Source organism: Urocitellus parryii, chromosome 10 (genome assembly GCF_045843805.1).
Source record: "Urocitellus parryii isolate mUroPar1 chromosome 10, mUroPar1.hap1, whole genome shotgun sequence".
NCBI lineage: Eukaryota > Metazoa > Chordata > Mammalia > Rodentia > Sciuridae > Urocitellus > Urocitellus parryii.
Genome location: NC_135540.1, coordinates 95,445,224 through 95,473,200, shown reverse-complemented (window position 1 = coordinate 95,473,200; position 27,977 = coordinate 95,445,224).

The following is a 27,977-nucleotide window of genomic DNA, read 5'->3' as shown; positions in this document are numbered from 1 at the left end:
ATTGTATGTCCTCCTCTGAGAAGTGTCTGTTCAGGTCCTTGGCCCATTTATTGATTGGGTTATTTGTTATCTTATTGTCTAATTTTTTGAGTTCTTTGTATATTCTGGTTATTAGGGCTCTATCTGAAGTGTGTGGAGTAAAGATTTGTTCCCAGGATGTAGGCTCCCTATTTATCTCTCTTATTGTTTCTTTTGCTGAGATAAAACTTTTTAGTTTGAGTAAGTCCCATTTGTTGATTCTAGTTGTTAACTCTTGCGCTATGAGTGTCCTATTGAGGAATTTGGAGCCCAATCCCACAGCGTGTAGATCATAACCAACTTTTTCTTCTATCAGATGCCGTGTCTCTGATTTAATATCAAGCTCCTTGATCCATTTTGAGTTAACTTTTGTGCACGGCGAGAGATAGGGATTCAGATTCATTTTGGTGCAAATGGATTTCCAGTTTTCCCAGCACCATTTGTTGAAGATGCTATCCTTCCTCCATTGCATGCTTTTAGCCCCTTTATCAAAAATAAGATAGTTGTAGTTTTGTGGATTGGTTACTGTGTCCTCTATTCTGTACCATTGGTCCACCCGCCTGTTTTGGTACCAGTACCATGCTGTTTTTGTTACTGTTGCTCTGTAGTATAGTTTGAAGTCTGGTATCGCTATACCGCCTGATTCACACTTCCTGCTTAGTATTGTTTTTGCTATTCTGGGTCTTTTATTATTCCATATGAATTTCATGATTCTTTTATCTATTTCTACAAGATATGCTGTTGGGATTTTGATTGGCATTGCATTGAACTTATAGAGAACTTTTGGTAATATCGCCATTTTGATGATGTTAGTTCTGCCTATCCATGAGCAGGGTATGTTTTTCCATCTTCTAAGGTCTTCTTCTATGTCTTTCTTTAGGGTTCTGTAATTTTCATTGTATAAATCTTTCACCTCTTTTGTTAGGTTGATTCCCAAGTATTTTATTTTTTGGGGGGATATTGTGAATGGAGTAGTTGTCCTCATTTCCGTTTCAGAGGATTTGTCGCTGATATACAGGAATGCCTTTGATTTATGCGTGTTGATCTTATATCCTGCCACTTTGCTGAATTCATTTATTAGCTCTAATAGCTTCTTTGTAGACCCTTTTGGGTCTGCTAGGTATAGAATCATATCATCTGCAAATAGTGATAATTTAAGTTCTTCTTTTCCTATTTTTATGCCTTTAATTTCTTTTGACTGTCTAATTGCTCTGGCCAGTGTTTCGAGGACTATGTTGAACAGAAGTGGTGAGAGAGGGCATCCCTGTCTTGTACCAGATCTTAGAGGGAATGCCTTCAATTTTTCTCCATTCAGAATGATGCTGGCCTGTGGCTTATCATAGATTGCTTTTACAATGTTGAGGTATGATCCTGTTATCCCTAATTTTTCTAGCGTTTTGAACATAAAGGGATGCTGTACTTTGTCGAATGCTTTTTCTGCATCTATTGAGATGATCATATGGTTCTTATTTTTAAGTCTATTGATGTGGTGAATAACATTTATTGATTTCCGTATATTAAACCAGCCTTGCATCCCAGGGATGAATCCTACTTGATCATGATGTATAATTTTTTTGATATGTATTTGAATCCGATTCGCCAGAATTTTATTGAGGATTTTTGCGTCAAGGTTCATTAGAGATATTGGTCTGTAGTTTTCCTTCTTTGATGTGTCTTTGTCTGGTTTCGGAATCAGGGTGATGTTGGCCTCGTAGAATGAATTTGGAAGTTCTCCCTCTTTTTCTATTTCCTGAAATAGCTTGAAAAGTATTGGTGTTAGTTCCTCTTTAAAGGTTTTGTAAAACTCTGCTGTATACCCATCCGGTCCTGGGCTTTTCTTAGTTGGTAGTCTTTTGATGGTTTCTTCTATTTCCTCTATTGTTATTGGTCTGTTTAGGTTGTCTATATCCTCCTGGCTCAATCTGGGCAGATCATAGGACTCAAGGAATTTATCTATGCCTTCACTATCTTCTATTTTATTGGAGTATAAGGATTCAAAGTAATTTCTGATTATCTTCTGTATTTCTGAAGTGTCTGTTGTGATATTGCCTTTTTCATCCCGTATGCTAGTAATTTGGGTTCTCTCTCTTCTTCTCTTTGTTAGCATGGCTAAGGGTCTGTCAATTTTATTTATTTTTTTAAAGAACCAGCTTTTAGTTTTGTCAATTTTTTCAATTGTTTCTTTTGTTTCAATTTCATTAATTTCAGTTCTGATTTTAATTATTTCTTGCCTTCTACTTCTTTTGCTGTTGCTTTGCTCTTCTTTTTCTAGGATTTTGAGATGAAGTATGAGATCATTTATTTGTTGGTTTTTTCTTTTTTTGAGGAATGAACTCCAAGCAATGAATTTTCCTCTTAGAATTGCTTTCAATGTGTCCCATAGATTCCGATATGTTGTGTCTGTGTTTTCATTTAACTCTAGGAATTTTTTAATTTCCTCCTTGATGTCTTCTAAAACCCATTGATCACTCAGCAACCTATTGTTCATTCTCCAGGTGATGCTTGCTTTTTCCTTTCTTCTTTTATCATTGATTTTCAGTTTTATTCCATTATGATCAGATAAGATGCATGGTATTATCTCTACCCCTTTGTATTGTCTAAGAGTTGCCCTGTGACATAGTATATGGTCTATTTTTGAGAAGGTTCCATGTGCTGCTGAGAAAAAAGTGTAGCTACTTGATGTTGGGTGGTATAGTCTATATATGTCAATTAAGTCTAGATTGTTGATTGTGTTATTGAGTTCTATAGTTTCCTTATTTAACTTTTGTTTGGAAGATCTGTCCAGTGGTGAGAGAGGTGTGTTGAAGTCTCCCATGATTATTGTATGTTGGTCTATTAGACTCTTGAACTTGAGAAGAGTTTGCTTGATGAACACAGCTGCACCATTATTTGGGGCATATATATTTATGATTGTTATGTCTTGTTGGTGTATTGTTCCCTTGAGCAGTATGAAGTGTCCTTCTATATCCCTTTTGATTAGCTTTGGCTTGAAATCTATTTTATTAGATATGAGTATGGACACTCCTGCTTGTTTCCGTGGTCCATATGAGTGATATGATTTTTCCCAACCTTTCACCTTCAGTCTATGTATATCTTTTCCTATCAAATGCGTCTCCTGTAGACAGCATATTGTTGGGTCTTGTTTTTTGATCCATTCTACTAGCCTGTGTCTCTTAATTGGTGAGTTTAAGCCATTAACATTTAGGGTTATTATTGAGATATGGTTTGTTCTTCTATCCATATTTGTTTATTGATGTTACTAAACCTGATTTGTTATCCTCTTTGACTACTTTCCCCCCTTTACTGTCCTACCTCCCATTGTTGGTTTTCAATGTTATTTTCCATTTCCTCTTCCTGTAATGTTTTGCCAAGGATTTTTTGAAGAGATGGTTTTCTAGCTGCGAATTCTTTTAACTTTTGTTTATTGTGGAAGGTTTTAATTTCATCTTCTAACCTGAAGCTTAATTTCGCCGGATACATGATTCTTGGTTGGAGCCCATTGTCTTTCAGTGTTTGAAATATGTTATTCCAGGATCTTCTAGCTTTCAGAGTCTGTGTTGAGAGATCAGCTGTTATCCTGATTGGTTTACCCCTAAATGTAATCTGCTTTCTTTCTCTTGTAGCTTTTAAAATTCTCTCCTTATTCTGTATGTTGGACATCTTCATTATAATGTGTCTAGGTGTGGATCTCTTATGATTTTGCACATTCGGCGTCCTGTAGGCTTCTAGGATTTGGGATTCTGTCTCAATCTTCAATTCTGGGAAGTTTTCTCGTATTATTTCACTGAATAGACTGTTTATTCCTTTGGAATGGAGCTCTGTGCCTTCCTGTATCCCAATGACTCTTAAATTTGGTCTTTTGATATTGTCCCATAATTCTTGGATGTTCTGCTCATGGTTTCTTAGCAGACTTGCTGAGCTGTCTATGTTCTTTTCCAGTTGAAATACTTTGTCTTCATTGTCTGATGTTCTCTCTTCTAAGTGATCTACTCTGCTGGTAGTATTCTCAATTGAGTTTTTAAGTTGGTTTATTGTTTCCTGCATTTCTAGAATTTCAATTTGTTTGTTTTTTATTACCTCTATCTCCCTGTGAAATTGATCTTTTACTTCCTGGATTTGTTTGTCAATGTGATCTTTCATTGTCTGATTTTGCTGTCTCATGTCTTCCTTGAGACTCCAGATCATCTGAAGCATATATATCCTGAACTCTTTATCTGATATTCCATCTGTTGCAGCTATTACCTCTTCTAAAGTTGAGTTGACCTGCATTGCTTGTGGTCCTTTCTTTCCTTGTCTTTTCATACTGCTCGCGTTTCTTTCTGCTTGGTGCAACTGTTGTGTTTTGAAATTTACCCCCTATTTATTTATGTTGCTCTTGTATACTTGAAAAGTCTCCCTTGCAGGTGCGGGCGGCGGCTGTGCCCCTACTCCAATTGGGGTGACGTGTCTACCACGCTGGCGGCTCTCTGGGCCTGTTCCGGGAGTCGAAGGCGGCTCTGCTCTGTCCCTATTCCAATTGGGGTGTCGTGACTACAATGCTGGCAGGTCGCTGGGCCTGTTCCGGGCGTGGGCGGTGGGCTTGGCTGGCGGGATTCCACATAATGGCAGTCCCTAACCTCCCTGCTTGCTAATTAATGGCTTCTCTGAGGCGCCACGCCTTCTGTAGCTTCAGGGCAGGCCGCGCAAATCAGTTGGCCTGGATCTCCGGGGCCCTGCTGCAGGCTGCTGGGATCCCTGGCACTCTATCACTTTGATTTTTTCTGCTTGCCCCTCGGTAATTTTGTTTTCATGTGAGAATCACTTGACTAGACTTTACTAAGTGGATACCAAATATTGGGAAGTATGTTATTTAAATATGCTGAAGCAATGAATGTATCCTTAAAGGGTCCAACTTATTCATTTGTTATAAAAACATTATTATCTACATAAATTCCCATCATAAATTAAGTGGGGAAGAGAAAGAGAATTATGGTACCAAAATAATATTTGACATTTTAGGAGACACATGAGTTTATCTCTGGAACCATCATATAGCTGCAATACATTTCATTTAATTAGTATTTATGATAGAGATGCCCTTGATTCCATGTGTGTAAGCTTAAAGATAGTTACTTAGACAACTATTTTCTCTCCGTTGGACAATACTTTGCTACTTTTTAAATTTAATTAGCACTGAAAGTATCTTTCTACACTGACTAGAAGTTTGATTATCTTGGACACATATTCATATTTCATTTGTGATAATGGTATTATGATTATTTTTTGAGTATATGTATTGAGTACTTAAAGATGTATTTTAGGATATCTATTAAAACTTATATAAATATTGAACTATAAATAAATAATATCATGGCTTAAATTTACTATATAATCCATTGAAATAAGAAAAAATGAATTATATAAATAACAACTTCAGAAATTTTTGATTTTGAGTGAAGGATACACTGTATTTCTATATCTACATTTATATACATATATATATATATGAAATTTTTATACTAAAATGTCTTCAATAATTAAATGTATAAATTGACATTGAAAGAAAAATTTATTGTGCTTACAGAATAGAACAAAAGTAAAGATAAATCATATGACAAAAATATATGTCTATGTAATTGTACAAGTTATAAAAATAAGTAAAATTTAAAAACAAATAAAATAAGAAAATGAATTTAAAGTAAGAAAAAATAATTGTGTCATATCTTAACTAGTTAGCATTTCATTGTTTTTTGTGTGACTTTATAGAGAAGTACAATACTTCAGTAGTTATTTGAATTTAAATGTTCCATAATGGGTTATTAAAGTAAACAGTTTTAATATGTTATCAATTTATATTTGTAGGAAAATTATTTTACAGAACAATCAACTTCAGAAAGTATTGTAGAATTATTATCTTCATGTTGCATATAGTGATGGGGTGTTAGAGTTCACTCAAAAAATTTGAGGTTTAACTGGGATTAAGACATTTGAACTCAACTCTTTCCAGTCTTTGGCTAAGTTTAAAGGATCTTAGCTATTTGCAGCAAACTTACTCTGTGATTGCATTTCCTGAAATTTTTAAAATAAATTAACCTAATTCATATTCTTTGACTTTCTTATTACCTTTCTTACTATAAAATATCCATTGCTTTGCAATAAGAAACATTGTCCTGATTTGATGGTTATGAATTAATTCACCTTTTCTCAGCTGTCAACTTAATATGGCTTTATGATAAGTAGAATACATATTCACTATTAATCTTATTGCTATCATGGTATACTCACATGAGAAGCATAAAAACAAACATGCACTTTGCAGATGTTACAATTTGAAATGAACTATTAAGCCAGAAAAGTTAAAAAAGTAAAAAAGGAAAAGAATAAATACAGTAATACCCTGGGTTTTACTATACATATGGTTATATTTAAGCCATTCATTGGTCCCATAGGAAAATAGATCAGTATTCCATCTTTATTTAGAAAGGACTAGATTTGGGGTTTTGAATAACAGATTTTTGGTTACAACTTCATTGTGTCCTAATAACATTAAATTCTAAACTATTGAAGGTCTCATACATGTTTATATTATTGATATAGGTCTCATATACTTTTAAAAGTTATTAACTGGATTTAGTGGGAATGAGCATTTAGTTATGCCTTGTCCGTCTTTGAATACTCCTTAGAAAATTAATTACATTGTTCTAGAGACAGCACCTCTTTTGCAAAGCAAATTTTACTTTTACATCACTAAAAAGTCCATGGCTGTTGAGAAGCATTACATGCCACCTAAACTAGATTTTACTTAAGATTTTTTATATAACAGTATTCTGTTTGAAACAAAAATGCTTTCTTATTTCTTCCTGTAGCTTTTCCCTTCCCAGATCTTTTTTTTCTTTTTTAATTAGCAGAATACAATACAGTCACACATGATGGTACACACCTATAGTCCCAGTGGCTCAGCAGGCTGAGGCAAGAGGATTACAAGTTTGAGTCCAGCCTCAGAAAATTTAGATAGGCTCTATGAAATTTAGTGAGACCATATCTCAAAATACAATAAAAAATAAAGAGTGCTGGGGATGTAACTCAGTGTTAAAGCATCCCTGAGTTTAGTCCCGAGAAGCAAAAATAAGTTTAAAAAAGAAGAATACAATGCAGAGTTATTAACAATAGCCATTCTAATAAATATAGGTCCCTTGATCCTGTTCTATTACTTAGCTGAAATTTTGTATCCTTTGACCAACATCCCCACCTCTACACTAGCCCAGCCCCTAGTATCTACCATTCTGTTCTCTGCTTCTACTTTAGGTTTCTCATTCACACATAAAGTAAAATCATTCAGTATTTCTGTGTATGACTTACTTAACATCTTCCAGATTCATCCATGTTATCACAAAGAACAGTATTTCCTTCTTTTTAAAAACTGAGTAATATTCTTTTGTGTGCATGTGTGTGTATGTGTGTGTACACTATGAATATAGATACTAGTATATATTGTATATGCCTCATTATATATATTACATATTACGTATATTACGTATTATATATATACACACACACATATATATATATATATATATATATATATATATATATATATACACACACACACACTGCATTTTTTGCAACAATTTTAGATCTTCTTTTGAAGGTACTTCTGTCCAACCTCATATCACTTTTCTGAGTAATGCTCCCTCCAATGTTGTCACATAATGCCTTTAATTCTCTAATCAGCATATTTGATAAGTTTATTGAGGTTGTCTGCATATCTGTCTTTCTTTTATCTCCATAACAGTTTATAAAAGCAATAATCCAGTCTGCTTTGATCACTGTTCTTTTCCTGGTATGCCCAATATCATTCTTTATGTATATACAGTGGTAGTAGAATAGCTGAAAGACATGGATCTGTCTATACCTCTGTTTTGGACTTCTCAACCTCCAGAATTCTAAGAAATGATTTTTTTATGGTAAAAAATCACTCCAATCTATGATTTTTTTAATAATATTCGGAATTGACTAAGACACCAATTAGTAGTGCAGAGATCAAGACCACAAACTGGTACATTTACCCAAGCAATGAGGCAATTCTTGGAGCACACACAACCCTGTCTCTTATTTAACACACTAACAACCATGAGGCCACAGCCCTGCCTGAAGATATTTTAAATTTCAACATGGAACAGTGAATTCTGATCTAGTTTTCAATTGTTTGGGTTTTAAACATGTATCATCAAATTTTACAAGTTCATAAGTAATTTTGGAGACTATGACAAATTATTAAGAGTTGTTTAAAATCTGGGTATACATGTTCACACATGAGAATAATCTTTGTACAGATCTATAACATTTTGAGATTTAAGTCAAAAAGTTCCTAATGATGTTTAAACTTGTTATTTATTGATTGTGTTATCGAAATACTAACCTAAGGTTTAACATCTCACAGAAGAAATGCAGGAACAAATACGAAAAATATAAAAGAAATTCATTAAAGTTAAAATTTCACAAGACTGCTAAGGTAAATGAATAATGTTCCTAGGAAAACTACATTTGTAAGGGTTTAGTGCATCCTCTTTAGATTTTTTTTAATGCTTAGCTGGAGATAAAATTTTTGGATGACAATACTCCCTACTATCATATTAACATTAAATAAAACCATATATTATGTTAGGCATTATATGGTTTACTACTTTAAAAAGGTGAATAAAAACAATTGTGATTCAAAAATTCTAACTCTGGACAACCACATCTGTACAGAATTGGAATAGATTTTCCAAGATGCTTCAATTTAAAAATTCGATTATTTATTTATTTATTTATTTAGTCATTGAATTGAAATTTTGAAAAAGAATGTGAAATGAATATGGCCTTAAAGAGGGGCAAAATGAATTGTAATTCTATGTAGAAATCCCAAATAGTTTAATAAAGTATTTAAGTTTATAGTAAGCAAAAACTGAGTTGACAGGAAATAGGGAAAAATACAGGAGTAGGATATAAATATAAGGATTGAACATTGTAAAAATATAACACTGACCCCAACTTCATGATGAGAAAATATTAAATAGTACATTTATAGTTTAAGTTGTTGATGTTGTTAAGGTTCTCCATTAATGCTTATGATCTCCACAGAGGGAAAAGAGAGAATTCTATCCCTGACTTCAATGTTTTAAAATATTTTGGAGAAAAATTATAATCATATTAAAATAATCATCAATAAGATAATTGAAAACACTAGATGTTGTGATTGGAGTGGTTTCACATGTTGCCAATAGTGCAATATAATGTGACCTTATTTAAGCCAGAGATGGCTTATTCTTTTTTTCTATATATGGCATAGAAATTAGTGGGAAGCCTTAAAGGTATCAACAACTAAAACTATAAATGTTTATCATTTTTATTACTTTATAAAAACCTTGAAGTCTAGCAGTTGGGGCTAATATTGTTTTCACTAATTATGTGGAAAGAAAACGAAAATGGGTGATAATTATTTTTATATTAGTCCAATATTCAGAATGTTTCAAAATAACTTTATTGATGTATTTTCCTTTGATCTTACAGAAATGACTAACTTCATGGCTTTTGCTGTTTCTCAATTTTTTTCCTTGTTCTATCTTTAACTTGCAGTCACATTTGTCTGATATTCTCATGTCTGGGTTCTTCTCATCTTTCAGTCATCAGCTCAAATATCACTTTGTCAAATGAGGCCTTCTGGGTGACACTCTCTGAAGCAGAACCAATTGACCCCAGTATTCTCATTTATTATCCTTCTTAATTTTCATGTGTTTTAATCATGTTTCATGAGTTTAAGGTGACCTCGGCTATGTGTGGAGGCACTTACCTTTTATCCCAGCTACTTGGGAGGTTGAGACATAAGGATCCGAATTTCAAGACAGCGTGAATTGTAGCAAAACTACATCTCAAAATCAGAAACAAAAAACAAACAAACCAAATACAATGATTTTGTTAACTCATTTTTAAATTTTCTTTCTTTTGTTTTCACTAGAATGTTAGCTTGTTGATAATACAGTCCAGGTCTGTCTTATTCACATTACTCTATTATAGTAGTCAGCACATATCTTCTGAAAAAAAAAGAATTAATAACTTATGTGGTTTTTCATTATTTTCTTTTAGAATGAGAGGACAAAACTCAAAGACATGGCAATTCAGTTGATTTAAGGCCATCTGTCTTGTCCCTCAGAAATCCAGAGGAAGTTAATATGATCTAGTGATAACGATTGTCCTCAAATACATTATGTTAAAATGCCTTGCTACAAATAAAAACTTATCCTGAAGAGCTGGATAATAAAATTCACTTAGAAAGTGACAATAAAAAGAAATATATCCAATGGAAAATCAAAATATTATAAATGTCTTATTTGAACTTTAAAGATAGTTAAATATTATAACACAGTGTTCACCTTCTGGCAAACATACATTAACTGACACTGATTTATCCTTTCACAATAAATATTTTAAAAACTACACAAAATGTATGAGATAAATTTTTTTTAGATATTAAACATCAGAAAGTGCAGGCTATGACCCTCAAAGGAAAGGAGAAACACAGAGGATCTTTAATTCTATTTAACTCATTCGAGTAGAGCAATGGGATCAGGAGCCCATGCAGAGCATTTGTTAAAGTGAGGAGGAAAAGGATGGAGTTTATAAGTAGCAGCAATTGAGATTTATGTGAAAGTATTCTAGAAAATAAAAAGTTTTCTTGCATGATATACTGAGAATATTTTTAGAGATGTTCCCCACAATTTGGGGGCTCCAGGACTATATATTTAGGGCAAGACTCCATCTTTTAGGCCTAGCAGAAAATGCCTACTGCAATGGATGCTGATACCTAGAATATGTTGGCTAGTGAGGATCTTGTTATCACTTGGTTGAGCTTATTATGTTCCAGTTTGTTCTTTTTTATTCTATAAATTATAAATTTATATTGATTGTTGTAATAAGAAATTGAAATAGGGGTGGGGTTGTGGCTCAGTTGCAGAGCAGTCGCCTCGTACATGTGAGGCACTGGGTTCGATCCTCAGCACCACATAAAAATAATTAAAGATTAAAAAATGTATTTTTTTAAAATAGAGAAAGCCTAGCTTTTTCCAATTATTAAAAAAGAAATTGAAATAGTTTACTTTTCTTTACTGATAAAAGTTATGAATGCATTGCATGCATTTCTGGCATGAAGACAAATGCATCAAATGAACTAAACTAGTAATCAAACTCCTAAGACGAATACAGAAGTTATCAGAAAAGACTAAGCCTTTTGAACTTCATCCTTCAGGTACCTTCAAAAGCTGCAAGCTCACATTGACCACTTATTTGGTACTTTCTATATGTCAATTTAGGTATGTTACATTGAAACAGTCTCATAGCACAAAGATGGAGTTTTTAAAAATTCCTCTATTCCCAGTAAAAACTGTGACCTGTACAATAATATTCTTCCTCTGCTATTTAGGAACATGCTTTATATTTCTGAAAACTTGCTATGGCCCCTGAAAGCTGATTTGCTACAAGCAACAAAGGACATTTTGGAGGATAGAAAATAAAGAGCTAGAAGACATTTATGTATTTATTTGATTGAAACTTTTTCTTTATGAGATGAGGAAACTAGATACAGAACTAAATGACAGAAATATACTTTATAATCATTGTAGAACTTAGACAAGAGACCAGGTTCTTCATCTAGATTCTTCATCTAGATTTTTCATCTAGATTCTTGCTCTAAATATTCCCAAGGAGGAGATTGTTTAAAAATAGTAGACACTACTATGATACTAATATTGCAAAAGAAAAGAAATGCGATTGAAATTCATTAAAATTGTTTTATATACTTTTCTTGTATATTACAACTTTAATGAACTTATTATTTCTACTTCCTTTCCTATTTCTTTCTCAGTGTATTTATGATAATAACTGGCATACTCATAATAAGATGATTACATATAGAGCTCATTCCTTGTATATTATACAACACTGCTGTTTCAGACAGTATTGGAAATAAATTTAATTTCTTAAAGAAAATTATTAACAGGCTTTCTAGGTTCAGTGAGACCATTGGTATTGTCATTCTTCAGAATTAAACAGTAGACAAGTATTCTAATAGAAACCTGAACAAGTAAAATCTAAATGAAAAAGAAAAAAATTTAGTTTTTTAAATTGTGAACTGCCTCATGAAAAATCAAACACTTCTCAACTCCCTATTCCCAAATCATTTGAGACCTGTGTAGCGATATTCTTTCCTTGTTCTCTTAGAAACACATTTCATGATTTCTCAAATTTTGGTTTGGGTCACTTAAGGCTGAATTCCTGCAAATAGAAGAGGTAGTGTTTTCCTTCTACATAACAGATTTTTGTGGACAGCAGCCTGCATGCAATTTACAAGGTTTACTCCATTGCTTACTTTGCTATTGCATTATTCCAGTGCTGTGCTTCTCCTTCTGGGTTTTAATAACAGAGAACTGGCTAGTGATTTGTCACATTGTGGATCAATATCCTAATTTCAAATTCAAAAACTAAAAGGCATTTGTTTTTATTTTTATTACAAAATATTTATTATAAAAGTGTCATCTGGTTGATTCTTTGCTCAGTTGGTTATAAAAAGTCAAGGTAGATCTATTGTCCAATACGAAAATTCACCTTACCCATGATTCCGGAATGCTAAATCATCCATGTGTGGCTAAAGAGACTAAACAATTACAAATAGAGATTTAGTACCTTCTTGCTTATCAGGTAGCAAAGAAGACATCACATCACTGACACAGAGAGAGAGGTGTTTATGCCATTTTATAATCAGAGCAGGGATAACTTCAAATTTCCCCAAGTAACATTTGAATTGCATCACTTTTCCAAGTGAACTATTCCAAGCAATAAGACAATATGTAGATATGTGGAAGGTAACTGCTCTGCTTGTGCCCATAGAGAAGGCATATTTTTCTCCTGAGGTTTTTGCAAATAAAAAAAAAAAATTCCCTTTGCCAGCAAGTAACAGCTTCAATCAATTTCTCTTTTAGCTTATGTAAGAGATACTGATTAAAATAAGGATGATTCACAGATGGAACATGAAGCGTGCTGCTCCCCCTGGATATTAAAGGACAAACAAACAAGGTCTCTTCAGACTTCAATTTTCTGTCAGAACGATCAGAGAACAGTAACTGAATGGCATCCATTAGGGAGAATTCAAGGCCAACCACTGCAATAGGTTTTGGTAACTGCCTGAGAGTGTCTCATGGGAACAATAAGACTCTGACAAACAAGGCTCTCTTCCTGTCATGTCAGGCATCTGAATGGTAGCCTTTCTTTAGGACTGACATTTGGGTGATTAACTATATTTTGCACTTTTGTACTTGTTCTTTTTTGTCATGTTCTCATCTTAGTCAAAAAGAAGTACCACCTTGCCTCTTTGATGCGCCGCACAGTAATTCTAACACCTGTTTCAGGCTTTGCTGTCATCTATACCTGACTCTAACTGATGCAGTATACTAAAAAATTTTATCCAAATTCTTGAACTTTAGTGTTGATTATTGTGAAGTCTTCATCATTCTGTTTATTTAAACTGCTTAAATCTGTCTATGGTTTCTTCAGTCATTTTGATTGAATTATTTTAGTCCATATTCACATGTGTCCTTAATTGTGCCAAGACCCTCTTATCTGGTCTCTTTTTGTCTCAAGCTGGATTGATTTGGAATGTCTCAATTTGGATTGTGTGATCCCCAAAGCTGAAAATCCTTAAAGACTTTGCATTGCTTTTGAGAATTGAATCATTAGATGATGAAGATATTCTTCATTTTTTTTGCCTGTTCATGTATCTTCAACTTTATCTGTCATTAATATTTCTGTTCTACTTCTTAGATCATTTACCAACTTGTAGTTACACAAATAAAACAACTTCTCTCATCAACCTTCATTTGTGTATAAGAATCTCTTCCACTTGAAATTTCTTTTTGCTTGGAAACAATCTTCTCTATTTCAATTTTTATCTTTACCACCAGGCTACATCCTCAGCCCTTTTTTGTATTTTATTTACAGACAGGCTCTCTCTGGGTTGCTAAGTGCCTTGTTGTGGAGGCTGGATTTGAACTCTTGATCCTCCTGCGTCAGCCTCCCTAGTCGCTAAGATTACCGGGCCTGGCTTATCTTTGCTTTTTTATTTTATGGACACTGTTAATTATTTCTTTAAGACTAGATGGGTGGCTCTAATGTGGTGGTTACCCAAGTCTGTGTCTACCCTCAGAAACACTTATCAAGTTTTATTGTAATTACTTGCTTTCATGCCACATCTTTTATGTAACCAATTTCTTTAGAACAGGAACCTGCTCTTCTGAGCAGTTGAATACCTAATTTCTTGAACAGTTAGTAAATACATAAAAATAGTTATTGGATAACTCAATAAAATTAATATACTTTTATTCACATAGATGCTAAAATTATATTTTCTTTGTGCTGCATTTTATTTTGTTTTATTTTTTATGTTTTAATTAGTTACACATGACAGTACAATGATCTTGACATATCATACATTTGAATCAGATGGGGTATAATTTCTCATTTTTCTGAGTGTACAGGTTGTAGAATCATATTGGTCATACAGTCATATATATATATATATATATATATATATATATATATATATATATATATATATACACAGTAATAATAATGTCTATTTTATTCTGCAATTATATTTTCTAGTGGTTATTTTTCTCCTGGCATTTGACATTTCTAAGTGTACAAGAGATAGGAGAAAATTGGAAAAATATTATTGAATGGAGTACTTAGAATCAGTTTGTGTAATTTTGAAGGAACATACTGCAATGTAGAAAACTGTTATGGTTTGGATGTGAGGTGTTCCCCAAAAGCTCCTGTGTGAGACAATGCAAGAAGATTTAGAGATGAAATGATTGGGTTAGGAGAGTCTTAACCAAATCACTGAATTCCTGAAAGGGATTAATTGAGTGGTAACTATAGTCTGGTAGGTTGTGGCTGGAGGAGGTGGGTTGTTGGCAGTGTGCCTTTGGGGTGTATATTTGGCGAGCTAAGCTTAGTCTGTTCTCTGCCTCCTGATGTGACATCTTGAACTTCTTCCCTCCTCCACACTTTTCCACCATGATGTTTTGCCTCACATCAAGCCCTCAGGAATGGATCCGGCTGTTTATGGACTATAATCGCTGACACTATCAGTCCCAAATACTTTTCCATTTCTAAGATTGTTCTTGTCAACTCTTTTAGTCACAGCAGTGAAGAAGCTGACTAAAAGAAAAATGTATTTAATTATGCAGAAAATTTTAGCTCCTTGCAGACACAGAGAAAGGTAAAAATAGGTAAAAGTAAATGTACATGCTGATCTATTTGACTTATTTCTGAAAGAATTCACAAACTACTAATAGGATTTTAAATCATTTTATAATGCAACTTTCAATGAAGATAAAAAATTGATCTACAGAGTCGGGTGCAGTAGTACATGGCCAGATACTTGAGAGACTGAGGCAGGAGGAACACAAGTTTGAGGTCAAATTAGCACTTAGTGAGACCCTGTTTCAAAATTTAAAAAAAGAAAAACCAAAGCTAGAAATTTCCCTCAAAGATAGAGCACCCCTGAGTTGAATCCCAATAAAAAAGAATTGATTTCACAGAAAATGTGTCTGGGACATGTCAACAATCAAGTGTTTTGAGTAATTTAGAAAGTTTTCCTTACTTCTGTCCTTAAATACCTCCAAATTATAATAAACTAAGAAATTGGGGGAAAAAATGAAGATCCTGTCACACCTTCTTTCAGGAACTCTTCATGAAGGCGGTCTTGGAATCCTTTTGTAAAGGGTACATTAGAACTCAACTATTTAGCTCTCTTAGGAATAATTACAGGGGTCACTGCTGAAATCTCTTCTTATACTCGCAGACCAACCTCTCTACTGATTACTGGCTTTCCTTTTGAGTGAAAAAGGAATGTGATAATATCAGGAAATTTTTCCTATAACTTATCTGTCCCAGTAAATATTAAAAATCTGTAAAATTATGGTGTTATAGTTTGGATGTAAGGTATCCCCCAAAATCTCATGTGTGAGACAATGCAGGATGTTTGGAGAAAAAAATGATTGAGTTAGGAGACCCTTAACCTAATCAGTGAATTGATAACCTTATGGGACTAACCAGGTGGTAACTATAGATGGGTGGGATGTGGCTGGAGGAAGTGGTTCATTGGTGGTGAGGCTATGAGGTATATATTTCTTTTTTTTTTTTTTTTAAAGATTCATTTTTTTTTAAAGAGAGAGTGAGAGAGGAGAGAGAGAGATAGAGAGAATTTTTAATATTTATTTTTTAGTTCTCGGCAGACACAACATCTTTGTTGGTATGTGGTGCTGAGGATCGAACCCGGGCCGCACGCATGCCAGACGAGCGCGTTACCGCTTGAGCCACATCCCCAGCCCAGGTATATATTTCTTATCTGGAGAATGGAGTCTCTCTCGCTCTGCTTTTTGATCATCATGTGAGCTACTTCCCTATGCCACACTCTTCTGGTAGGATGTCCTGTCTCACCTTGAGTCTCCCAGGAATGGAGCCAGCTAATTATGGACTGAGACCTCTTAAACTGTGATCTCCTAAATAAACCTTCCCTCCTCTAAGATTGTTCTGGTCAGATCATTTAGTCTCGGGAGTGAAAAAGCTGACTAAAACATATGGAAATAAAACTGGTCTTGAATTGAAAGACTTGATTTTTATTATAAGATTTTCTGTTTAGTTATTACTCTTTAAATAAAGTCAAAGAAAATTAAATGAAGATTGTGGAGATTAACATTTGAACACTGAATTACAAAATAGAGTAAATGAGCAGATAAGCCACAGAATAGAAAATGCAAAAGGGTAACTTAATTTTATTAATCAGGTTTAAAAGCCATCCTTCTGTGCTGCAGTTTGAATCTAGGCTGTTCTCTTAGATCCATGTGTTAAACGTTTGGGGCCCGGGGTGGAAATTTTGGAAGTGGTGAACCCTTTAAAAAGTGGAGTGTGGGCTGGGCATGTGGCTCAAGCAGTAGTGTGCTTGCCTGGCATGCGTGCGGCCCAGGTTCGATCCTCAGCACCACATACAAAGATGTTGTGTCCGCCGAGAACTAAAAAAATAAATATTAAAATTCTCTCTCTCTCTCTCTCTCTCTTAAAAAAAAGTGGAGTATGTTGGATTTTCAGTCATTTGGGGCATGTGCTCAAAGGAAATTGTGGAACCCCAGTCTCTTTCTCTCTCTTTTAGTTGCATCAATAAGGGAAATAGTTTTGCTCTCCATATGTAACTAACATGATGTGCCTCCCCATCAAGAGAGGCCTAAAAGCAACATGTCTATCCAAAAATGGACCAAACTTCTGAAAATTTGAGAAAATTTTGTTTTCTTCATAAGTTGATTACATTAGATATTTTTTATAGTAATGGAAAGCTGACTAAAATTCCCTATTATAATTTCAAACAGAGAGTAGAGAGCAATTGGAGGGGAAAATTATTCCCAAATAATTGAAGAAAGTTTCTCCAATTATCACAAACCACAGAAGTTGGCAAGGAGTAGAAATTAAATATATATCATTTAACCCTGAACAATGATTTCTGCCACCATGGATTTTATTTTATTTTATTATCTTTTTAGAACAGATAATTGAACTCAGGAGTGCTGGGCCACTGAGCTACATCTGAAGCCATTTTTTTTTAATTTTTTTTTTTTTTTTGAGACGGGTGATTTGCTTAGGATCTTGGTAAGATGTTGAGACTGACTTTGAACTTGCGATCCTCCTGCCTCAACCTCCCAAGTCACTGGAATTATAGGAGTGTATCTCTAACCTGGCCAATATCACACATTTTAAAAGGAAAAAAGAGAAAACAAAAATAAACAACAAAATATCATCTGCCATACTGGAACTTATATCAAAGATAGAAAACTAAAATATAAATCATAATAGTCCTGTAATGTTAGATAATCATAACAACTAGGAGGAAAATATGGCATAGACATGAGAATGATGAGAAAAATAGGCACTGAGGAAGGTGATGTTAGAAGAGGAAGGGTTGGAGTTAAACAAGAGTAGAGCTCTAGGATGGGAGTAGTGATGAGGGGGTGTGCTGGAGCTGAATCATCCAAGGGAGTATGGTAGGAAATGGGCCTAAGTAGTAGCCTGGAAAAGTGTTTGAAAGGTCTTATGGGCCAAGCACACTACTCCAGATGGTGTGAAAGGCACAGGAGGGTTTCATACAGGAGAGCACATTGGAGGAAAGATGTGCATCCAGGAGTCAACAATGTAGGCTGACAGTTGAACAAGTTAAGTAAAAGTAAGTAAATGACATAGACACATTGGGATGACTATAAGGACAAAGAAAATAAAAAGAAACAAATAAAGTATTTTCAGGGAAGAAAAATGTAATAAATATATAAGCTTTATGTTACTAGTATAAAAATAATTGTCAAGAAAAATTTAGATGAATAAGAGTTAATTTTAGGCCCATGATTTCAGAGGTCTCAGTTTATGGTCAGCCAACTCCATTGCTCTGGGCCTGAGGTGAGGCAGAACATCATGGCAGAGAACATGGTGGGAGAAAGCTTCTCAATTTATGGCATCCAGGAAACACAGAGAGAATGCAAGGAACTAGGGAGAAGATATATAATCCTCCAGGGCTAAAAAGATATATAATCCCTCCAGTGACCAACTTCCTCCAGATATGCTCTACCTGCCTACAGTTATCACCCAGTACTTTCTATTCAAATTTTAATCCATCAAATGGTTTCATCCACTGTTTAGGTCATAGTCTGACCATTTTATCTCTGAACATTTCTGCATTATCTATTATGAACTTTATTTGGGAACACACACATATAAATCGTAACAGTAAGAAAACAACAAAGGTAAAAGTTAGGTTGACATCAAATCTTCATTAGTGATAGTAGAGCTAAAAGACAGCAATTATCTATTGATGTTAAACTACATTTAGAATGTTAGAATTAACACAGCTTTCTCATTATACAATTTTTGGGGGTATGATTTTTGATTTGAGCATTATATTATTTTATTATACCTACGCTAATGAATGGGACTGATTTATAACTTTAACTTCTCATGATGTTCTCACTTTGTAATGTCAACATAATTCTAGCATCATATAATAAATTGGGAACTATTCATTTTTTTTGCAAAAATCTTTTATAAAAGTGAAATAATTTCCTTAAGTGTTAGAATTTAATGTTGGTTATTTTTCCAATTCTTGAAATTATTTATAATTAAATTACATCTTTTGATATTTTGATGACTTTGTTATGTCTAAACCATAAAATTTTTGATATGATTCATTATATGACTTTCTCTCTCTCTCTCTCTCTCTCTCTCTCTCTCTCTCTCTCTCTCTCTCTTATACTAGAGGTTGAATCCATTGGTGCTCTATCACTAAGCAAAACTCACAGCCCTTTATATTTTGAGACAGGGTCTTCCTAAGCTGCTTAGGGCCTTGCTTAGTTGCTGAGGCTGGCCTTGAATATGCAAGCCTCCTGCCTCAGCCTCTAAAGCCACTGTCATTATAGGCATGTACCAACACATCTGGCACCTTTTCGCTTTGGTGCACAGGCACATTTATATTCTCATTTATATACTTGACATAGATTACTTTCTTGATTTGTCTCACTAAATATAGGTTTATTCTCTTTTTGAAAATTTTTGACATTCTAAAGAATTATCTTTAGCTTTGGAAATGTTCTTGCATGTTGTATATTTCTTTGTTTTCTGCTTTTATGTTTATATACTGTATTTAAATTTGGGGAATTATTATATTTCTGTTTTGTTAATTTTTTCCCATTTAATAGTTCATCTCACTAATTTTTAGATTTTTCATTTCCTTTTGTAGTAATGCAACTATGGCTACAAATTTCAATTGAAAAACATCTTCAACTGCTTTTGATATTTAACTTGCAGTAAAACCACATTATTGAGATATGATTGATATATAAAAACTATATATGATATATATGTAATTGTATATATGATCATATTATATACCTGTATATATAAATGAATTTGCATATATGTTGAAACCACTGATTTATTGTGTTTTTCTCAATATTTGATTAAAATATTTTCTAGTTTTCTTTGTTTAATAATTCACATAACTTATTGTTTTTAAATCTCTAATATCCCCAAATTTGTATTTTGAAATCTCTAATATCCCAAAATATGTACTCATGTTAAAAGGTATATAAAAAGATCCTTTCATTTTATTTTGTTTTATTTTTAACATTCTTTGTATGCTTGAAAATGTGACTTTTAAAATCATTCTGTAACACAGTAATGATATCCTGCTAGTCTATTAGTGATATTTCTGAAATACATCTGAAATTTTTTCTATGTTCTAGAAATTATTAAGAGATGTTTAACCACTGCTATGATGGTAAATTCATCTATTTCTCTTATTTTTCAGGATTTATTTTAGAGAATATATTATTAAAAGTATTGAACAATATATCAGTTTGAGGTGACTTTTAAACTATGATAATTCATATTTTTAAATGCATGTATGTGATATTTATTTATAATTAATTTCATTATTGTTAGACTTCCTGAATTATTGTTTTTGATACAGGAGCTTGAACACAAAGACACTTTGCTATATCCCCAGTATATTTTTATTTTGGGGATAGGGTCTCAGTAATTTTCTTAGGGCCTCAGTAAGTTGCTGAGACTAGCCACGGAATTTGTGATCCTCCTCCCTCAGCCTCCTGAGTTACTGGGATCATAGTTATGTGCCACCTTGCCCCATAACCCAAATTCTTGTTATTAAGATATTAATTGGTCTGGGGATGTAGCTCAAGTGGTAGCATGCTCGCCTGGCATGCGTGCGGCCCCGGGTTTGATCCTCAGCACCACATACAAACAAAGATGTTGTGTCCGCCGAGAACTAAAAAATAAATATTAAAAAAAATTTTCTCTCTCTCTCTCTCTCTCTTAAAAAAAGATATTAATATGAGCTATTGTAACCATATACAGTGTAAATATTCTTCAATAAAATGTAAAAAAAAAATTGTCTTTTGATTGTAAAATTTAGACCAAGCACATGTAGGAATGTATTTGCTTTACATCTATGAACTTAAAGTTAGGATTTTTGAGTGTTGCTTCACATAAATTTTTAATGTTTAAAATTTTTAGCTGAAAAGTGAAAATATATAAACTATATGTATTTATTAGGTACCCTGTGATGTTTCATGTGTATACATTGTGTAGTACATAAATCAGGTTAATATATCTATCTCCTCAAACATTGTTTTTTCATTTCTTTGTGGTAAAAATTATCAGATTTTTTTTCTAATTTTTTGAAATATACAGCAGATTATTTTATGTACAATAAACACACTTACAATAGCACACTAGAACACAAGTTATAATACGCATTAATCAACCTTTCCCTATTCACCCTTCTCTCTCCTCATAATTTTAACATTGTTGTTATTGCCTTGTTTTGTAATTATAGATTTTATTACCTTTTTTCTATTTGTTTAAAAGCTATACATAGTCTTTTATTTTCTTTCCCTTATATTTTTTCCCTTTATTTTCAGTATGTACCTTCTTCAATCAAATATTATTTACTAGCTATATTTTTTCTTATGGATCATGATAGAAAGATGGAATAATTTATTGCCTTCCTTAAATTTTATATTTATGCATAAATAAATCATCAGTCATAAGTTAAACAAAACTTCATGTATTTTAATTACAAAGTTATAAATTTTAATTATTATTTATTAGAATGTGTTTATATTGAAACTTATTTAGAATGTTGCTTTCCAAATGGAAGTGATACATACATTTCTTGATGAGACAACAATAAAAAGAAAACTATAGATTAATACCTGCACTGAACACAGAAGCAAAAACCCTCAGCAAATTCTTGTGGATCAATCCAACAATAAATAAAAAAGACCATATACCATTATCTATTTGGTTTCATTCCAGGGATGCAAGGATGGATTAATATATGCAAATCAATAAATGTAAAACCACACATAAATAGGATTAAGAATAAAAATTCTATTTATGATCATCTTAGTAGTTGTAGAAAATCTTTTATGAAATTCACTATTACTTCATAATAAAGTCTTGAATGAATTTGGTATAGAATGATCATACCTCAATGTAATATGTGTTTTATATGAAAAACCCATAGCTAACATCATATTTAATGGGAAAAAAAACTGAAAAAAACTTTTTTTTCTAAGATCAGGAAGAAGACAATGTTTTTTTACTTTCACCACATTTATTCAACATATTACTAGCAAGCTTAGCAATAGTAATGAGGCAAGAGAAACAAAAGAGACAGAAGTAGGTAAGGAGGAAGTCAAATTGTACCTGTTGGTGATGATGTAATTCTTAGAAAAGTCTATGACTCTACCTATGAACTCTTAGAACTGATAAACAAATTCAGCCAAGTAGCAGGATAAAACATAAAAATCTAGTACCTCTTTATACACCAATAATGAGTTCATGGACACAGTAATCAAGAAAGCAGTTTCACTTACAATAGCACCAAAACAAAACAAACAAACAAAAAAATCAAAGGTTAAACCTAAATAAGATAAAAAAATGTTTATAAGGAAAATTACAAAACATTGAAGAAAATAATGGAAGATGATACTAGAAAATGAAAACCCCTTCTATATCTCACAGTATTTTTTTTTTGTATTAGGAGAGTTAATATTGTAAAATGGCCATTCATCCAAAGTGAACATATTCAATAAAATTCCCACAAAAATACCAACGTCATTCTTCACAGAACTAGAAAACAATCCTAAAAGTCATATGAAAGCACAAAAGACCCAAATAGCTAAAACAATCCTAAACAAGAAGAGTAATGCAGTAGCTATCACAATACCTGATTTCAAAATAGTCTACATAGTCATAGTAATAAAAACAGCAGAGTGTTGTCATCAAGTACAGACACATAGTCCATTGGAACAAAATAGAGGCCCTGGAAACAAACCCATACATCTACAACTGATTCTTGACAAAGGTGCCAAAAACATACATTGGAGAAAACTGTTTCCCCAACAAATGGTGCTTGGAAAAAGGGAAGCACATCTAGAATACTGAAAATAAATCCCTGTCTCTCATCTTTAAAAAAAATCAACTCAAAATAGATCATCAATTAATAAAAGAGCTGAAGCACTATAACTACTAGAAGAAAACAAATGAAACACTTCAATATATTAGCACAGGCAATGATTTCATGAACAGGAACAAAAGAAAGAATTGACAAATGAGACTACATTAAATTACAAAGCTTCTGCACAGAAAAGGAAACAATCAACAGAATGAAGAAACAACCTACAGAATGGGAAAAAATTTTGCCAGATATTTAACTGACAGAGGACTAATATACAGAATATATAAATAAGTCAAGTAATATAATTCAAAGGAACAAAATATTCAATAAAAATGGACAAATGATCTGAGTAGATTCTTTTCAAAAGAAGAAGTAAAAATGCCCAATAAATATATAAAAGACATGCTTGATATCTTTAGCCATCAGGGAAATGCAAATCAAAACTACACTAAGATTTAATTTTACCCTATTCAAATTGGCAATAAATAAGAAAACAAAAATAATAAATGCTGTCAAGGATGTGATAAAAAGGAAAACTTATACACTATATGTAGAAATACAAGTACAGCCATCATGGAAAACATTATACATTTCTCCAAAATCTAAAAATTGAACTACCATATGATCCAAGCATACTTCTTCTATGTGTGAAAGACAAGAATTAGCATGAAAAGATATAATTGCAGCCCATGCCTATTGAACCACTATTCACGATACCTAAAATATGGAATCATCCTTGGTGAGAATCAGCAGATCAGTGGATGAAGAAAATTAGGTTTATATACATAGTGGAGTACTGTCTGGTTGTAAAGAAGATTGAAATTCTGCCATTATTGATAGAACTGAAGGACATCAAAGTTAAACAAAATAAGCCAGATACAAAAGACACATATTAAGTGTTTTCTCCCATATGAGGGAAGAAAGAAATGAAAGTAGAAGAATGACTATCAGAGAAGAAAATGGGAACTACAGGGAGAGGAGAGAAAGAGGAGGACCAACCATAGACGGCAGAAGGAAAGTGGATATGATCAAGGCATGATATATTCATCTAAGTAAATGTCCAAGTGAAACCTATTAATTTGTGCAATTAGTATGTGTCAATAATTAAACAAAAATAATCCAACATTTTCAAGGCAATTATTAAATACATTAAAGTTATTCACTTCTTATACAAATGCAAGTATGATTTTTCTTTTATTGACTATGTCATGTGAAGTAAACACACTGTTTGATTGAAGTGCAGAAATACTTTCCAGAGTTTTTTTTTATTTGAACATTGTTAGCAATTTAAGATTACATTTCATTTTTTATTTAATGATATAAAACTTACAACTCACTTTATGTACAATATACCATTGATTTGTATAATATATCATTGATTTAAGAGTAATCATATAAAATGGATTAAACACTAATTTTCACCCAAGTTCTATAATAAAGGAAACTTTAAATTAGATAATTAACTAATTAAACAGTAGAAAATATTCTACTATAACAGTATCTCTCTTTAATAAGTTAATTAGGTTGTTTCTAACTGGATGTGTAGGTACTTATATTAAAATATATTCATATCTGCTTCATCAAAATATTTAATAGCCAGACATGGTGGCACACACCTATAATCTCAGAGGCTTGGGAGCCTAAAACAGGAGGATGGAGAGTTCAAAGCCAGACTCAGCAACTTATCGAGGCCCTGAGCAACTCAATGAGACCCTGGCTCTAAAAATATACAAAAAAGGGATGGGGCTGTGGGATGTGGCTCTGAGTTCTATTGCCGGTACTGCACCCACCAAAAACAAAATTGATAGACTTAATACATAATTTGTAATGCTTCTTCAAATGTATTTTATGATTTCTAGCAAAGCATTTAAATTTTTAAGCCTTCTATTTGATTTTTAAAATTTTAAATAGTAACTATTTCAAAATTAATTTGAAATTTGTTTTCAATGAAATATTTGCATTTGCAATTTCCATGAGGAATTTTCCTAGCATACATAGCCATTATAGGTATTACATCCAGAAAAGTAATGGTCAGAAACTGTTAAGGTCTGTAAACAAGTCAAAATAACACCTGGTATTTTGCCAGGGGAATGTTAGAGTTCGTAAACAAGTCTGGATGGTGCCTGGCAAAATGCCAGAGGGAGTGGTTTGAAAAGTAACAAAAGTGAGCCATTAAGTGTGGAGATTCCTTATTGGTTGACTGATGTATCTAGTTTATGCTAATTAAGATAAGCTGTGCAAAATGTATAAATAGCTCTGTTGTCCTACAATAAACGGCTCCTATTCCTGCTGTATCAACATACACAAGTTATTCGTCACCCCCAGCTATTTTGCTGCAGCCGGACTGCGGCAAGAAACATCAATCTGAATCAGACCCACATTAGGCATTCTTCTTTGTCAGAGTTTCTTGAAGCAGTTGATGAAACTGAGTTGATAGCTCAGGTTCAAGGACACAGGGTCCAAAATTTACCGTGAGTCAATGTGGGGAGCCATTCTCACACGTGATCGGGTGCCTCCCGTTGAGGGTCTGAGGCACTTTGGCATAAGTCGAAGTTTTTCCCGGCCCTCTCCTGATGAGAGAGCCCATCCATGTGGGGGTGTGCCTGACCACTGACCCCGGGGACCCAATCGCTGACCCTGACCTTGGAGTGCAGCCCCCCCTCAACCTTCATTGGATGGAATTCTCCCCTGAATCTCTGGTTCCCTAATAAAAGGCTACTCCCCGGCGTGCTCGCTCTCTCTCTCCTGCTAGCCCAGAGTAATCCTTGCTGCCCTGCTGGGCGGCTAGAGGAGCGAACCAGAGAGGGGAGCCGTCTCGGACCTAGCAATAGAATTAAGGTAATTGAGTCTTGTGTTTTTATTTCGATCTCGTCTAACTAACTTTATGCCTAGAACCTCATTAATGAAACCACTGCGCAGGCCGCGTGGTAGAAGTCAAAATTTCAATGCTTCTAATGAGTTCATTACAAAAGAACTTCATACACACAAACAGACTTCTTGCAATGTCACTATTCTTAGGGAAAGCCTAAGTAGATTCCCTCTTGCAATCCAGAAGTAATTCATGAATCAGGGAATTTTTTTCATTTCCCATATAAGTACTTTTGCTTAATAATGTAACTGACAATTTGCACTTTTTCAGGAATCCCAGGGAACTTTGTAAGACAGTTAACAAAATGTTGAACACTGTTATCATCAGAGGCAAAATAATATCTCATGGGGAAACTAAGATTACTGGCTCATGTTATTTCTCAAAGGCACATGAGCAGTAGGCAAAGTATATCTTATTCATAGCTTAGGAAACTTCATTCATTCATTCATTTATTCAAATATACTTATCCAGCATTTGTTATTTTCCAGGACCTGTTCTAGGCTAAAGAGATAGTCAAGGGCATAAACAGCATATTCTTTTAGGAGCACAAAATAAGAATACTGCAAGAAAAATGAGGTGGCATATGGGTTATAGATTATTTGTACTTGCTGATTAAATGCAGAGATATGTTTTTTTATAGATTCTTAGTGAGTTTCCAGAGCAAGAATAATAATAAAATGTTATAATATAACTTGTGGACAAAAGGAGAATATTCTGTCTGAATAAGAAGTTCTAACAGGGATTTCTTATATGCTAGTCCCTACTGCAAAAATCATACCAGTTTAATCTTCAGTACAGGGCCACAAACAAGATGACTGATGTACAAGTACCATTTATACAAAGAGAGATGTAAGTATCCTTTCCCTAGTCCCCAACATATATGTATGTGGACTTGAATAGTAATATAAGCACATGAGAGTTTAAAAATATTTTCCTTCAAGAAAGAAAATTTAACTTCAAATAAAAAAATTTATGCAGGCTTTGATTAAGGAAATAGTACACACATATTTATATATGCATAAGTATATATTTATACATGCATATATTTTTTTCTAAGATAGCTTCTCAATTGAGAGATATTTTATTGAAAATTAAAGTTGAATATATTATCATTATCCTGTGAAAATTACTGTCATTAAACACCTAAAAGTATATGCTGCTATTGTATTTATTTCTAGGACATTCATAAGAATTATACCAAGAAAGTTATCAGGACTATATATTTTAAATTTGTAGAACTTTTACTGATGAAGCTAAAAGGAACAGGCAATGATATGTAATTAGAAAATCAAGAAGTCTGTAGAATTGAGATGGAAAGTCTCCACATTTTGAAGATTCAGTAACTAATCAATTTTATACACAGAGGGTGAATTCTGATGTAGTCACGACTTGAGTGACAGTTCAGGACATGAAATGAGTGCTAAAAGATTTGACCTTCATTCTGTAGGTCATGGGCAGTCACAGAATGTTGTAAGCTAGTGGACAACATGATCACATTTGCATTTTTGAAAGATCACTCTGTCAGCAGTCTGAAAGAAGAATAAGAGGTGACAAGACTACAGACTAAGACACTGATTCTGGGTATGTAGCAATTCACTGGGAGATGTTGAATGAGACTGTGAGTTAAGATGCAAATTATAAAGACAAAGTAGTTTGCAAGGTAATAAGATTTTCAAAGGGCAAAATCCAAGATAATTTCAAATACAAGATAATAATTGAATTTGTCAGAGGAATACATATGATACCCAATAGTGAAGGAAAATATTGCTTTAAGATTGAGGTTTGGCAGTGTAAGGGCAGAATAAGAGCAATGAGTTTGGAATGGGAAAGCGAGTGACAGGAGAGAGCAGACGTGTGGTACCATAAGGGCTTAAAAAAAAGTTTAAAAAAGAAAACTCAAAGCAGCAAGAGATTTTGAAGAAAAATCCTTACAACTGGGAGTCTCCAAAAGGTTGAAAAAAAATCTTCACTAAGTAAAAGAATGAGATATTTGGAAAGATA